We start from the raw sequence: 12,167 nt of genomic DNA, 5'->3' as shown, positions 1-12,167 counted from the left end.
GAGAAATGATACAAGCATCAATACTGACCTCTGTCAAACTGGATAATAACGGATTGGATAGATGGGATCAAAACATCATGGAGCGAGGGGGGAGGCTTTCGGATTTAAGCGAGGATGGAGATCATCCAGTTGGGCGGTGATGATGCCACCGATTCACTGACCTGTCAGCTGAAGCTGCTTGTCTGGAGTGTACTCCCTCCGAGGCTCTTTCCCTCCTCTCTCTGTCCCTAGAGCTCTCCAGGAAGATCCTGTGATTTCACCAAAGTACTGTGCAATCACACACACGGACACTCGCACATCCTCAAACTCCCCGCCCTCCCTCGTGCATTGTAATTCTCCTAAGACAAGTCACATCTTTTTTTCGCCAGTGATCAGTTATCCTCTGTACGACTTGACTAGAACCAGGAGCGTGTTCAGGTTTCATGATGGGTGGGAGGAATGCCCCTTTATTTTCAAACAACATATTTAAGCTATTCCCCCCCACCTTCGTACATTGATGGTAATCAGGAAAAAAAACAAGAAAAAACGAAAGGAACAACACAGTCTGGTCCGTAAAATTCTATGTTATAGAAAAAATGGTTAATAACAACATTTAGAAAACGGTGTTGCTATATCAAGGTAGGTGCCTCCGGAATGTGATCATGTTTGGGGCGCTTTAAATCCTTCCTACCCATTTCTCAAAGTTTCCGATTAATTAGAAAGTCGTAACTGCAGACAAACAGGAGATCATTTGAGAGGAGATTTGGAAAAGACAAGACAATACCGCACTGGGGCTATGGGGTGATGGTAACAAGGGTGTGACAACACAGCAGAACAGAATGGAGGAGAAAGTGAGGACTGCTGATGCGGGAGGTCAGAGTCAAAGAGTGTGGTGCTGGAAAAGCACAGCAGGTCAGGGAGCATCTGAGGAGCAGGAGAGTCAACGTTTCGAGCACCAGCCCTTAGTCAGGAATGAAGCTTGTGGCTCAAGGGCACTGAGAGATAAATGGGAGGGGAGTGGGGCTGGGGAAAGATAGTTGGGAATGTGATAGGTAGATGAAGGTGGGGGTGAAAGTGAAAGGTCAGAGAGGAGGGTGGAGTGGACAGGTAGGAAGTAAGATGGACAGGTAGGACAGTTCAAGAGGGTGGTGCTGAGCTGGAAGGTTGGGACTGGGATAAAGTGGGGGGAGGGGAAATGAGGAAAGTGGTGAAATCCACAATGATCCCTTGTGGTTCTATGGCCCCATGGCAGAAGATGAGGTGTTCCTCCTCTAGGCGTCGGGTGGTTAGGGTTTAGCAATGGAGGAGCCCCAGGACTTGCATGTCCTTGGCAGAGTGGGTGGGGGAGTTAAAGTGTTCAGCCACAGCGCAGTGGGGTTAGATGGATCGACTACACGGACATGTACTACAAACCCACCGACTCCCACAGCTACCTTGACTACATCTCCTCCCATCCTGCCTCCTGCAAAAATGCTATCCCTTATTCTCACTTCCTCCGGCTCCATACTTCTGCTCCCAGGAGGACCAATTCCACCATAGAACATCCCAGATGGCCTCTTTCTTCAAAGATTGCAATTTTCCCTTCCACGTGGTTGACAATGCCCTTCAGCGCATCTCTTCCATTTCCCGCAATTCCGTTCTTGAACCCCATCCCTCTTGAAATTCCCTTGCATCAAGGACAAACTCCCCTGCTCCTCACCTCCCACCCCACCAACCTCCGGATACATTGTATCATCCTCCACTATTTTCAGCACTTACAAACAGACCTCACCACTAGGGATATATTTCCCTCCCCACCCCTATCTGTGTTCTGGAGAGACCATTCCCCCCCCACAACTCCCTTGTTAGGTCCATGCTCCCCACCAACCCACCCTCCACTCTAGGCACCTTCCCCTGCCACCGCAAGAAATGCAAAAACATGCGACCATTCCACCCCCTTTTACCTCCGTCCAAAGTCCCAAAGCATCCTTTCACATCTGACAGAGATTTACCTGTACTTCCACACACATCATCCTACTGTGCCTGTTGCTCTCCATGTGGTCTCCTCTACATTGGGGAGACAGGATGCCAACTTGTGGAACATTTCAGAGAATATCTCTGGAACACATGCACTAAACAACACCACCGCCGGGTGACTGAACACTTTAACCTGCCCTCCCACTCGGCCAACGACATGCAAGTCCTGGGCCTCCTCTATTGCCAAACCCTAACTACCCGATGCCTGGAGGAAGAACACCTCGTCTTCCACCTTGTGTCCCTTGAACCACACAGGATCATTTCACCAGTTTCTCATTTCCCCTCTCCCAGCTTATCCCAGATCCAACCTTCCAACTCGGCTCCGCCCTCTTGAATTGTCCTACCTATCCATCTTCCTTCCCACCTATCCGCTCCACCCTCCTCTCTGACATATCACCTTCAGCCCCACCTTCACCTACTTATTGCATTCCCAACTACCTTCCCGCAGTCCTACCTTCACCCCCTCCCTCCCATTTATCTCCTAGCCCCCTTGGGCCACAAGTCTCATTCCTGACGAAGGGCTTATGCTTGAAACGTTGATTCTCCTGATCCTCGAAAGCTGCCTGACCGGCTGTGCTTTTCCAGCATCACAGTCAGCAGAGCAGAATGTACAGACATAAAAAGGCACTAGTTAACAGGATTGGAACTACGACCAGTCTTCAAAGTCCCAAGTCTTCAGAATAGTGTGGGTGTTCTGATGCCAGCCAGGGGAAGTCAGGGCCCAGGGTGCTGTTGAGGATGGGCATGTTAGTGGAGAAGCCAGTAGGGGAAGGGATCATATACAGGTCAGTGGAACTTACAGAGGTGATCCATGGTGTAGGAAGCCATTGATGGCAGGTAACTAGAACTCAATGCCTAAAAAGGTGGTTAATGCAGGAACCCTCAAGACTTTTAAGAATTACCACAGCATACAAGGCCATTGGCCACGTGCTGGAAAAAAGAATTCAAATTTTTGAAGACGAGTGTAGATATGATGGGCCAGAAAGCCTCTTTCCATGCTATAAAAACTCTTTGACTCTATTATATATGATAAGTGCAGACTAAAAATTCAGAAGAGCAAAGAAAATAAGCATAAGTTGGAAGAGGATGATATTCAGTGGAATGAAAATGGTTCTAGCCAGCTGTGGCCAAGTGACCACAGACCCAAAGTTGGATATTCTAAATTGATCCTTAGCCAGAGAAATTGGGCCTTGTTGCTATTTGTTTTCTATCAGCTACAGAGAACAATGCATACTGAAGTCAAAGATGTCACAAAGGTTCAGGAGGAAACAGCTACAACCAGCCCGAGGGTTATGTATTGAGAAGTATTATAGAGTCATAGAGATCAGATTTTCTGGCACCTTGACATCCGCCCTGTCCTGAGGACGTACACTTTACACCTCCCCAGCATGGCAATAATGAAGGGTGTTGGTGCAGTTCCATCGGATGCTTTGAATCTCCACTCATGAAGCCACTGGCTAAAGCGATGGAACATTCGGGGCAAGGGGAATAAAAGCACAGACCTGGAAGCCATCCCCTCAGCAAAGACTTACAACAAGACTCATGGTGGAAGACAGTGCAGCAAACTAAGAATATCCAGGAGAAGATCTACCCTGACCTGCAGAACCCAACCCTGTGGAAGGCAGCCAGCTCTTCATTGGGGATGAAGGAGCTTCCATCGATTCAACTCAAATGCATGATTCATTGAGGGTAATATCCTTTCTTTGATAGATAGAACGAGAGAAATAATAAATATTGTGGGAATTTGGGAAATGTTTACATGGTGTTTTTAATAAGAAACATTTTGCTAATGAAATTCAGTTGAACAGCAAATTAAATTCTGTGCCCCTTTATCCATCTCACCAACAGCATATGGGTAAAGTGTTTTTAATAAATAAACTGGTTGAAGTGTCCTAAGCATGGACAAAACAGAGTAAAATGAAACCCAAGACTGACAGGAAAATACTGCAATGGAGCAAGGGATGAGCTTTAAGAAGGAAATGCTGCATTATGGGGAGGTACATCTCAATAAGATGAAAGGTAATGGAACCAAAGGTTGGAAGGAAGATGGACAGGTAGGTCAGATCATCTTCCTTCCCACCTATCCACTCCACCCTATCACAATCATCTCCTACCTCCATCCGCCTATCACCATCCCACCAACCTTCCTCCAAGCCCCACCCACATCTCCCTATGTATCTCTCAGCCCCTTCTCCCCTCCACCTTCCTAATAAATGGCTTATGCCCGAAATGTCAACTCACCTGCTCCTCAGATGCTACCTGACTTGCTGTGCTTTTCCAGTGTCAAAATTTTTGACTCTGACTCTCCTGCATCTGCAGTCCTCACTTTCTTCTAGTAAACATAAAAGGGAATGAAACAAAATTCCACGGATATGAAAAATAGTAAGCAGGTAGTAAGAGATGGAGAGAATCCTTTTAGGGGAAAAGAGGGTCACATAGTTTTCAAGATGCAGTACAAGATTAAAATACCCTAATGGGTACTGTTGATAGAAGCATAAGACATAGAGGTAGTTGGTAGGATGAATATTGATAGGTAGAATGCACTGAAAGATGTGACTATGATCAAAGTGAATAGGTCACCTGGCCCAGATGACTTCCGTCCCAGATTATTAAATGAAGTGAAGGTAGAGATATAGCAGAAGGGTTTAGCATAATTGTCCAATCTTCCCAAAATGCAAAGAAGGTGTCAGAGAATTGGACAATGGCAAATGTGACATGCTTATAAATGAAAGAGTGTGAGGCTAGTCCTACCAATAAGGTGATAGCACAGAGGTGTTTTCAATGAATTTGAAATCCAGAGACATAGGCAATCTGCTGGAGACCTGGGCTTAAATCCCACCTTGGCAGGTGGTTGGAATTATGAGTTTCAGAAGAAAACTCTCAAACTGGCATTAAATGTTTAATGTTTGGAGTCTTGTGGGGCAATCTTAGTGACCCTACCACTGGTGTAGGTGACCAGAGGTCAGGTCTCATCTACTCTGGAAGTGTGTCAAAATATGTGTGAAGAGATTGATGAAACGACTGCATTAAATAACTGGTCATAGCAGTTATAGAGTAGTTAATGTATCATCAGTGGTTGGTCAGGTTTGAGAAACATTAATCAAGGAAAATATCAACAGTAGCTTGAAGAGATTTGAACTAATCAAGGAAAATGACTCCTGATTTATACGAGGCAGACAATGTTTGACTAAGCTAATTGAATGTTTTTAATTAATAACAGAGAAGGTTAATAGATTATAAGACTATAAGAAATAAAAACAAGAGTAGGCAGTTCAGCCCCTTTAATCTGCTCCAGTAGAATCATGACTAATCCAACATTCCTCATTTCCACTTTCCTCCAGTTTCCCAGCAGCTCTTGATTTCTCTATTAAGCAAGAATTTATTAGTATCAGCTTTAAATATACACAAGGAATCGCTCCCCACAGCTCTCTGTGACATGGAGTTCCAAGGACTCACAATCCTCTTAGAGAAGAAATTCCACCTCACCTCACTCCTAAACTGGTATCCCCTTAATCTGAGACTATGCCCTCTGGTCCTAGTCTCTCCCAAAAGAGGAAAAATTCTCTCAGCATTTACTCTGTTCAGCCCTTTGAGAATCCTAAATGTTTCAATGAGATTACCTTTCATTCTTCTCAACTCCAGTAAGTAGAGTCCCAACCTGTTTGACTTCCCTACTCTTATGCTTCAACTCCCTTGAAGTAAAGGTCAAAATTTGATCAACCTTCTGATTAACTGATGCATCTGTGAGCTAGCTTTCTGTATTTTGTGCAGAACTATCCCCAAGTCCCTTTGTATTGTAGATTTCTGCAATTTTTCTCCATTTAATTAGCAATTTTTTTGTGCTCCTTTCCAAGCAACTTCACATGTCCCCAAATTATAATCCATTTGCCAACTTTTTGCCCAGTTACTTAACTTATCAATATCTCTCTATAAACCAAAGAAGCCAAAAAATGCTGGAGATCTCAACAGGTCAGGCAGCATCCATGGAGAGAAAGCAAGCTAACATTTCAAGCCTAGATAACTCTTCATCAGAGCTGAACTGAGTGTGGAGGGGGCAGCATTTATCAACATGGGGAGGGGGGTCGAGGTGGGGGTATAATTGGAGTGCTGGAGGAGAAAGGATGTTGATAGTTCAGGTTAAGTGATCAGAATGTGAGAAAGACAGAAAATGATGAGTCTAACTGCCAGACTGGAAAGAACATACAGTCCCACAGTAGTGGGGGGAGGGGAGACAGGACATGGTGACAGAGAATGTAACAAGCAAAACTAAACTAAAGGGAAGGAATGGGTTCACAATTTGAAGGTCTTGAAGTTAATATTAAACCCAGAGGATTGTAAAGTGCCTAGTTTGAAGATGACATGTTGTTCTTCCAGTTTTCACCATGATTCGCTGGAACATTGCATAATGTTGAGAACAGATAGTGGCATGCAAACAGGATGCTATGTTACAATGATTGGCTTTGCATGGATCGGAGGTGTTCTGCAAAGCGATCACACAGTCTGTGTTTGATTTCTCTAATGTAGAGTAGACCACATTGGGTGCAGCGAACATAATACATAAGATTAGAAGAGGTACAAGTGAAATGTTGCTTCACCTGGAAAGACTGTTTAGGCCCTTGGATGGTGACCAGAGAGAAGGTGAAGGGTATGTGTTGTACCTTCTGCAGTTACATGGGAAGGTGCTATAGAAATGGAGTTGGTGTTGGTGGTTGAGGAGTGGACTAGGGTGTCCTGAGGGAATGATCTCGATGAAATGCAGATAGGGAGAGTGAGGGGTAGATGTGTTTGGTGGTGCATTCTGTTGGCATTGTCTGTAATGGTAGAGAATGATCCTTTGAGCTCGGAGGCTGGTGGGATGAAAAGTGAGAACAAGGGGGACCTGATCATACTGTTGTGAGTCATGGACCTGATCACACTGTTGTAATCTGTAAACTATTTGTATCCCTTTCTCTCCTTGCCTTTCCACCTATTTTTGTCTCATCTGCAATTTTGGTTGCATTACATTTGATGAAGGGAATGCAATGAGCATTGTCTGTATGACTTCTTTCAAAGCATTAAAAGCAGACCTAAAAGGCTGGTTAACAACATTGCGGTTCACAAATTAGAAGGGATTCTATCAGCTTGGAAAAGAAAATGAAAGTTATAGAAAATGATTATTTTTCAGACAATAATATTCTCCAATGGTTGTTTTGAAGACAATAGGTTTTTACATATAAATTACATGGAATACAGCATAAAATTTCAAAACTTGTTGATAATATCAAACTTGGAGGAGTAGTAAAAAGAGAACATGACACAAACCAATGCAAGCGAATTTAGATAAGCCAGCAGAATTGGCAGATATGTGGCACATCAAATTTAGTGTAGGGAAATGTGAAGTGATGCATTTTGACAGAAGGGATGGAAAGAGGCAACAGGTGCAAAAAGTGTCCAAGGACAGAGGGACTTGAGGATACAAGTGCAAGGGTATTACTGGTGTCAGGATATATTGGGAGAATGATTAGCAAAGTATATGAGATCCTAGACTTCATAATGAAAGATATTGAGAGCAAAAAGCAAGGAAATTATGATGAACTTTTATAAAATCTTGTTTGACCACAACTGGAGTATTGTATCCAGTTCTTTCAGAAAAATGTGAGGGATCTTGAGAGGGCATTGAGGAGACTTACCAGAATGGCTCCAAGAAAGGGAATTTTTATCTACAGGATTAAGTTGCAGAAGCTGGGGCTGTTCTCTTTGGAAATTGAAAGAGAGATTTGATAGAAGTGTGGACAACGACTTCAGGTTTGGAAAAAGCAGGCAAAGAAAAATCATTGCCATTGGCTGATGATAGAAGGGATAAATTTGAAGGGTGGAAGTTCACAGCCTCGGACAAGCAGCTGTCAGGTCAAGAATGCAGAATTGAGTATCATACTATTGATGCTATGCCTGGGTCATTAACCACCATTGTTAGCCTTTAACTGGGAAGGGGGGAAAGCTCAGTTGTCCCACCCATCTTTTCGGTATTCAGTGCCCACTTAGGAACTCTTCTGGATGCCATTGTTATCTTGCCATTGATAAAAGATATCTTAACCAAATATCAAGACTACTTATTGACAGCTGAGAAAAGGGGCTATTTCACACAAGAGAAATACTCCCACAGTAGTTCCCTATGCATGTTTCACCTTCCCTTAACCCCATACTTTGGTGTCTAGCTCCATGGCAGCTCTATATTACAGATTGCCTATAGGCCCAGTCGTGGCAATATGTAAAACATCCATCATCCATCCCACTGATTTGCAGTACAGTGGAATGTCAGAGACCGAAAAAGTGAATGCAGTTCACAGTCACAAAACCATTTAGAAAGGACTGTGTTCTTTCCTATTTAGGTTAAAAGAAGATGACCTCACACTTGCCTTTGAAAACAAGTATTTACTGCTATTTTAATCAACCATTTTATCTCTTGGATGTCCATACAATTTTATAGTTATATTAACGAGGTTGAGATTGCCTTCAATATTGCAGTGTGTTGATGTCTTGCCATAGAAGACAACACAAGTTGAAAGCAAATCTTTCATATTCTGTGGAGTGTTGCAGCAGCTCTCCAATAAATTTTGCAGTACCTTATACAGTTACAAGTTCACATACAAGTTTATATTAAAAGCTGGGTCCCTAAAGTCTTGCTACCCTTTTCAGCTGAGCGAAGAGCTAAGCTCATTCCCCAGTGAGCTGGATCTATGAGAACCTCTCCTGCTCCTTTTCTTTCTGTGATTTCCCATGTCAAGAACCCTTCAACTTATAATCTATTTCATGTGGATTGCAGATAATTGTGCTGGTGTTTGTAAGGGGTCAAGCAAATCCTTCTATCAGAAAATCAATCATAAATTTAATCTAATTATTTTATTGATAAGATTATACTTTTGGCATTGACATTCATATTTGAACAAGTCAAACAAGAGAAAAGGATCTTGCCATCTCTAACTTGCTTTGAAATAGTTTCAGGGGTTATTTTAGGTCTACATCTAATCTGAAATACTCAACTCTGACTGTGCATTATTCCTTTAGCACTGTGCTGAAGTGACAACCTTAGTACCTTCTCAAGTCTCAGAAGTAAGGATTGACCTTCTGATAAAGGTCAACCTGATCCATGGCTGACAGTCTGTCTCATCTTAAACTGACAAATAGCTTCTGTGACAAGCTAAGGAAGATGTTTCAATGTCAATATGTGTGAAGTGAGTATAGATAAACAATCAGAAAAAATTGGCTGAGATCTGTTACATTTCAACTAATTTTCATCAGCGTTTGTATGGGAATAGCACTGAGCAGTTATGGTACTCGACTAGACAAGCTAAAGAATTCATGGTTCATATTCCTCCCAGGCTGGAATCAGAAAATCACTGTAAGTACTACTGTCATAAATATTGAATGCAGTTCATTAATATCCTTAAGAAAAGAAACTTAACTCACCTGGCATGACCTACATGTGACCAGTCCCGCACTTTATGGTTGACTCTTATCCTCAGGGGATCTAGAATTGGGTAACAAGTGTCTCAAGAAAAGAAGTATTTTGGTCCTAAATGAATTTGCCAATAGAATTAACCTCCAGTGATTCATACAACTCTGGTGTTAATGCTAATAGAATAGTTATAATACCTGCCCACATAATGTAAAATTTGTGTCTGTGCATATATAGTGCTTATGCAAAAGCCTTTATAGAATCAAGAGTAAAAAAAATGTTAAAAGAATTTAAAGGATATTTTAGTGTTTTCTTTTGTTACTTAGTGAAGAAGTCTAGTACCATAATTGGGTGAGGAAGTTCAATATATATGTGACCAAGTTTCAAAAGGTACCACATTAACATTCATCCATGCCTTTTGGAGGAAGGAGTGGAGGGGCCACAGAGGAATGCAAATTCTAGCTTCACCAGAAATAGATTGTTACCTAGCTGTTAATTTCCTCCTAATGATACAGAAATATCAACATGAACTCTGCATCAGTAGAAGGAAAAATGCAAAGCATGTGCAACCTGCCTCAAGAATACCTGCTTGTATTAAGTGCAACAGTGCCAATGGCAATAATCTGCAGAGCCAAATCTTATTAAACAAATTGGCAAAGTGTCAAATTCAGGAGTTTTTTAGATAGTTTCTCCCAGTAAATTATCTCATGCAATTCTCCACAGCTAACATCATTACATATGTAACACTTCTCTACAGCATCACTTTTGGCTTGTCTTGCACTCACTGGTGATTGAAGTACTTAACACTGCTAGGACCCTCCTGGCTGTCCAATGATGGTACCATATTTGAAGCCCAGCTGTGTGCTAGGTCAATTGCTGCCAGCCATGAATAGCCAATCTCTCTACATGTAGTGGGAGGAAAACAAAAGAGGAAAGCTTCTGATGGCACACAGGTGACATGAATAACACTTTTATGGAAAGAGAATCTCATATTTGCATATTTTACTATTTTAGTCTCCCACCTGTCTGATCAATTGATATTGTAACTACAGCTAGAAGAATGGAGCTACACAGACTACCTATCTTGGCATCATATCATGATAGATCTGTGCCTAAAGCAGTGCTACTCTTTTCCTAATGCTCAGTCTAACGTAACATCACATTATTGTGTTGAGAGTGGCTTACACCACTTGAAAGGAAAGGACAGTCCTGACTAATAAGTATCACACCTCTGACTGATCTCTGTAAAGCGCCCTGTCTTACTTATCATTAATCTGAGGTTATTGACTTGCTTGCTGAGCTGGTAACCTTGTTCACAGATGTTTCATTGCCATTCTAATTAACATCATCAGTGCGCCTCCAGTGAAGTGTTGGTGTTCTGCCCTGCTTGCTATTTATGTGTCTAGGTCCTCTGGGTTGGTGGTGTCATTTCCGGTTTTGTTGCTGATTTTGTTTCTTAGAGTGGTTGGTATCTTGGGTCCAACTCTACATGTTTGTTAATGGAATTCTGGGTTGAGCACCAGCCTTCTAGGAATTCCGGTGCATGTTTCTGTTTGGCTTGTCCTAGGATGGATGCGTTGACCCAGTCGAATTGGTGTCTTTCATTGTCCACGTGTATGGATACAAGTGATAGCTGGTCATGTCTCTTGGTGGCTAGTTGATGTTTGTGTCCCTTGGTGACTAATTTCCTTCCTGTAGTGCTTTTGGTAATCTTTACACCGTATTTCGTATATGACGTGATCCTGTTGGTTGTGGGTATGGGATCCTTTATATTTGTTAGTAGCTGTCATAGTTGGTTTATGGACTACCATCATATGCGCAAGTAGTCTGGTGGTCATTTCTGATATGTCCTTAATGTATGGCAGTTTGGCCAGTGTGTCAGGACGTGCTTTGTCTTCCTGTTGTGGTCTGTTGTATAGGTATCGGTGGACTATGATTTTTGGGTACCCATTGTTTCTGAAGACATTGTGTAGGTGTTCTTTTTCAGCTCTGTGCTCTGGGGTGCTGCAGTGAGGTGTGGCTCGCTTGAACAATATTCTGCTGCAGCTCCACTTGTGGGTGTTGGGATAGTTGCTGTTGTAGTTGGGTACTTGTTTTGTGTGGGTGGCCTTCCTGTATATGGTGGTCTGGAGCTCCCCACTGGCCCATGCATTTGACTATTTCTTTCAGGAGCTTCATCAGAACATTGTTCAAGCGAGCCATAACACTCTGCAGCACCCAGCAGATGCTCAAAGCAGAAGAACACCCAGGGGCTGGAAATATTCAGCCTGCACTTTCACTTTGAAGCCCTCATTTTCTAACTTCTTCAAATACATGTCTCTAACTATTTCAATACAACATCGTGGGCCAAAGGCCCTGTTCCTGTGCTGTACCATTCTATGTTTATTGACTGTATGCTTGTGACAGATAACAGCTTTCCTTGTCACAACTTCTAATTTCAGTAATCTCTTCTTTTCCAGTTATTAAATAGGATATAAAATAACTGGTGTGTTCCAATAATTCGCATAAGACTTTGTTTCTTGACTACACATAACTATGCCATTCATTATGCTTTGCTTGGATTATTACCCCAAAACAGCTGAAAATATTAAGATATGCATTTAAATATGAGCAACCAATGTGAAGATATTACTGTTTAGACCTTTAAGTGCTATTTATGTGTTTAATTTTCCCAACGTCCTTTATAAGCAGCTTTTTGCCAGCAACTTTTTGCCCCACTGGAAACCTTTAAAAATAA

General features: G+C 42.3%; 1 protein-coding gene across 3 annotated transcripts in view; it reads right to left on the bottom strand.

Annotated features, from left to right (window-relative positions):
* sncb (synuclein, beta) overlaps positions 1–295 on the bottom strand; it is a 66,191-nt gene extending 65,896 nt beyond the window's left edge. Inside the window, exon 1 of one of the 3 annotated variants that reach the window (XM_072590889.1) lies at positions 162–295. The gene's annotated coding sequence lies outside the window, so the exon portion shown is untranslated. Of the gene's footprint in view, positions 1–28 lie in introns of all 3 variants that reach the window. The other 2 variants (XM_072590890.1, XM_072590888.1) reach the window with 2 other exon arrangements.
* Positions 296–12,167: the final 11,872 nt, after the last annotated feature.

Source organism: Chiloscyllium punctatum, chromosome 20 (genome assembly GCF_047496795.1).
Source record: "Chiloscyllium punctatum isolate Juve2018m chromosome 20, sChiPun1.3, whole genome shotgun sequence".
Classification (NCBI taxonomy): domain Eukaryota; kingdom Metazoa; phylum Chordata; class Chondrichthyes; order Orectolobiformes; family Hemiscylliidae; genus Chiloscyllium; species Chiloscyllium punctatum.
The sequence above is the reverse complement of the archived record's forward strand: the minus strand, read 5'-3'. Positions and strand labels throughout refer to the sequence as shown.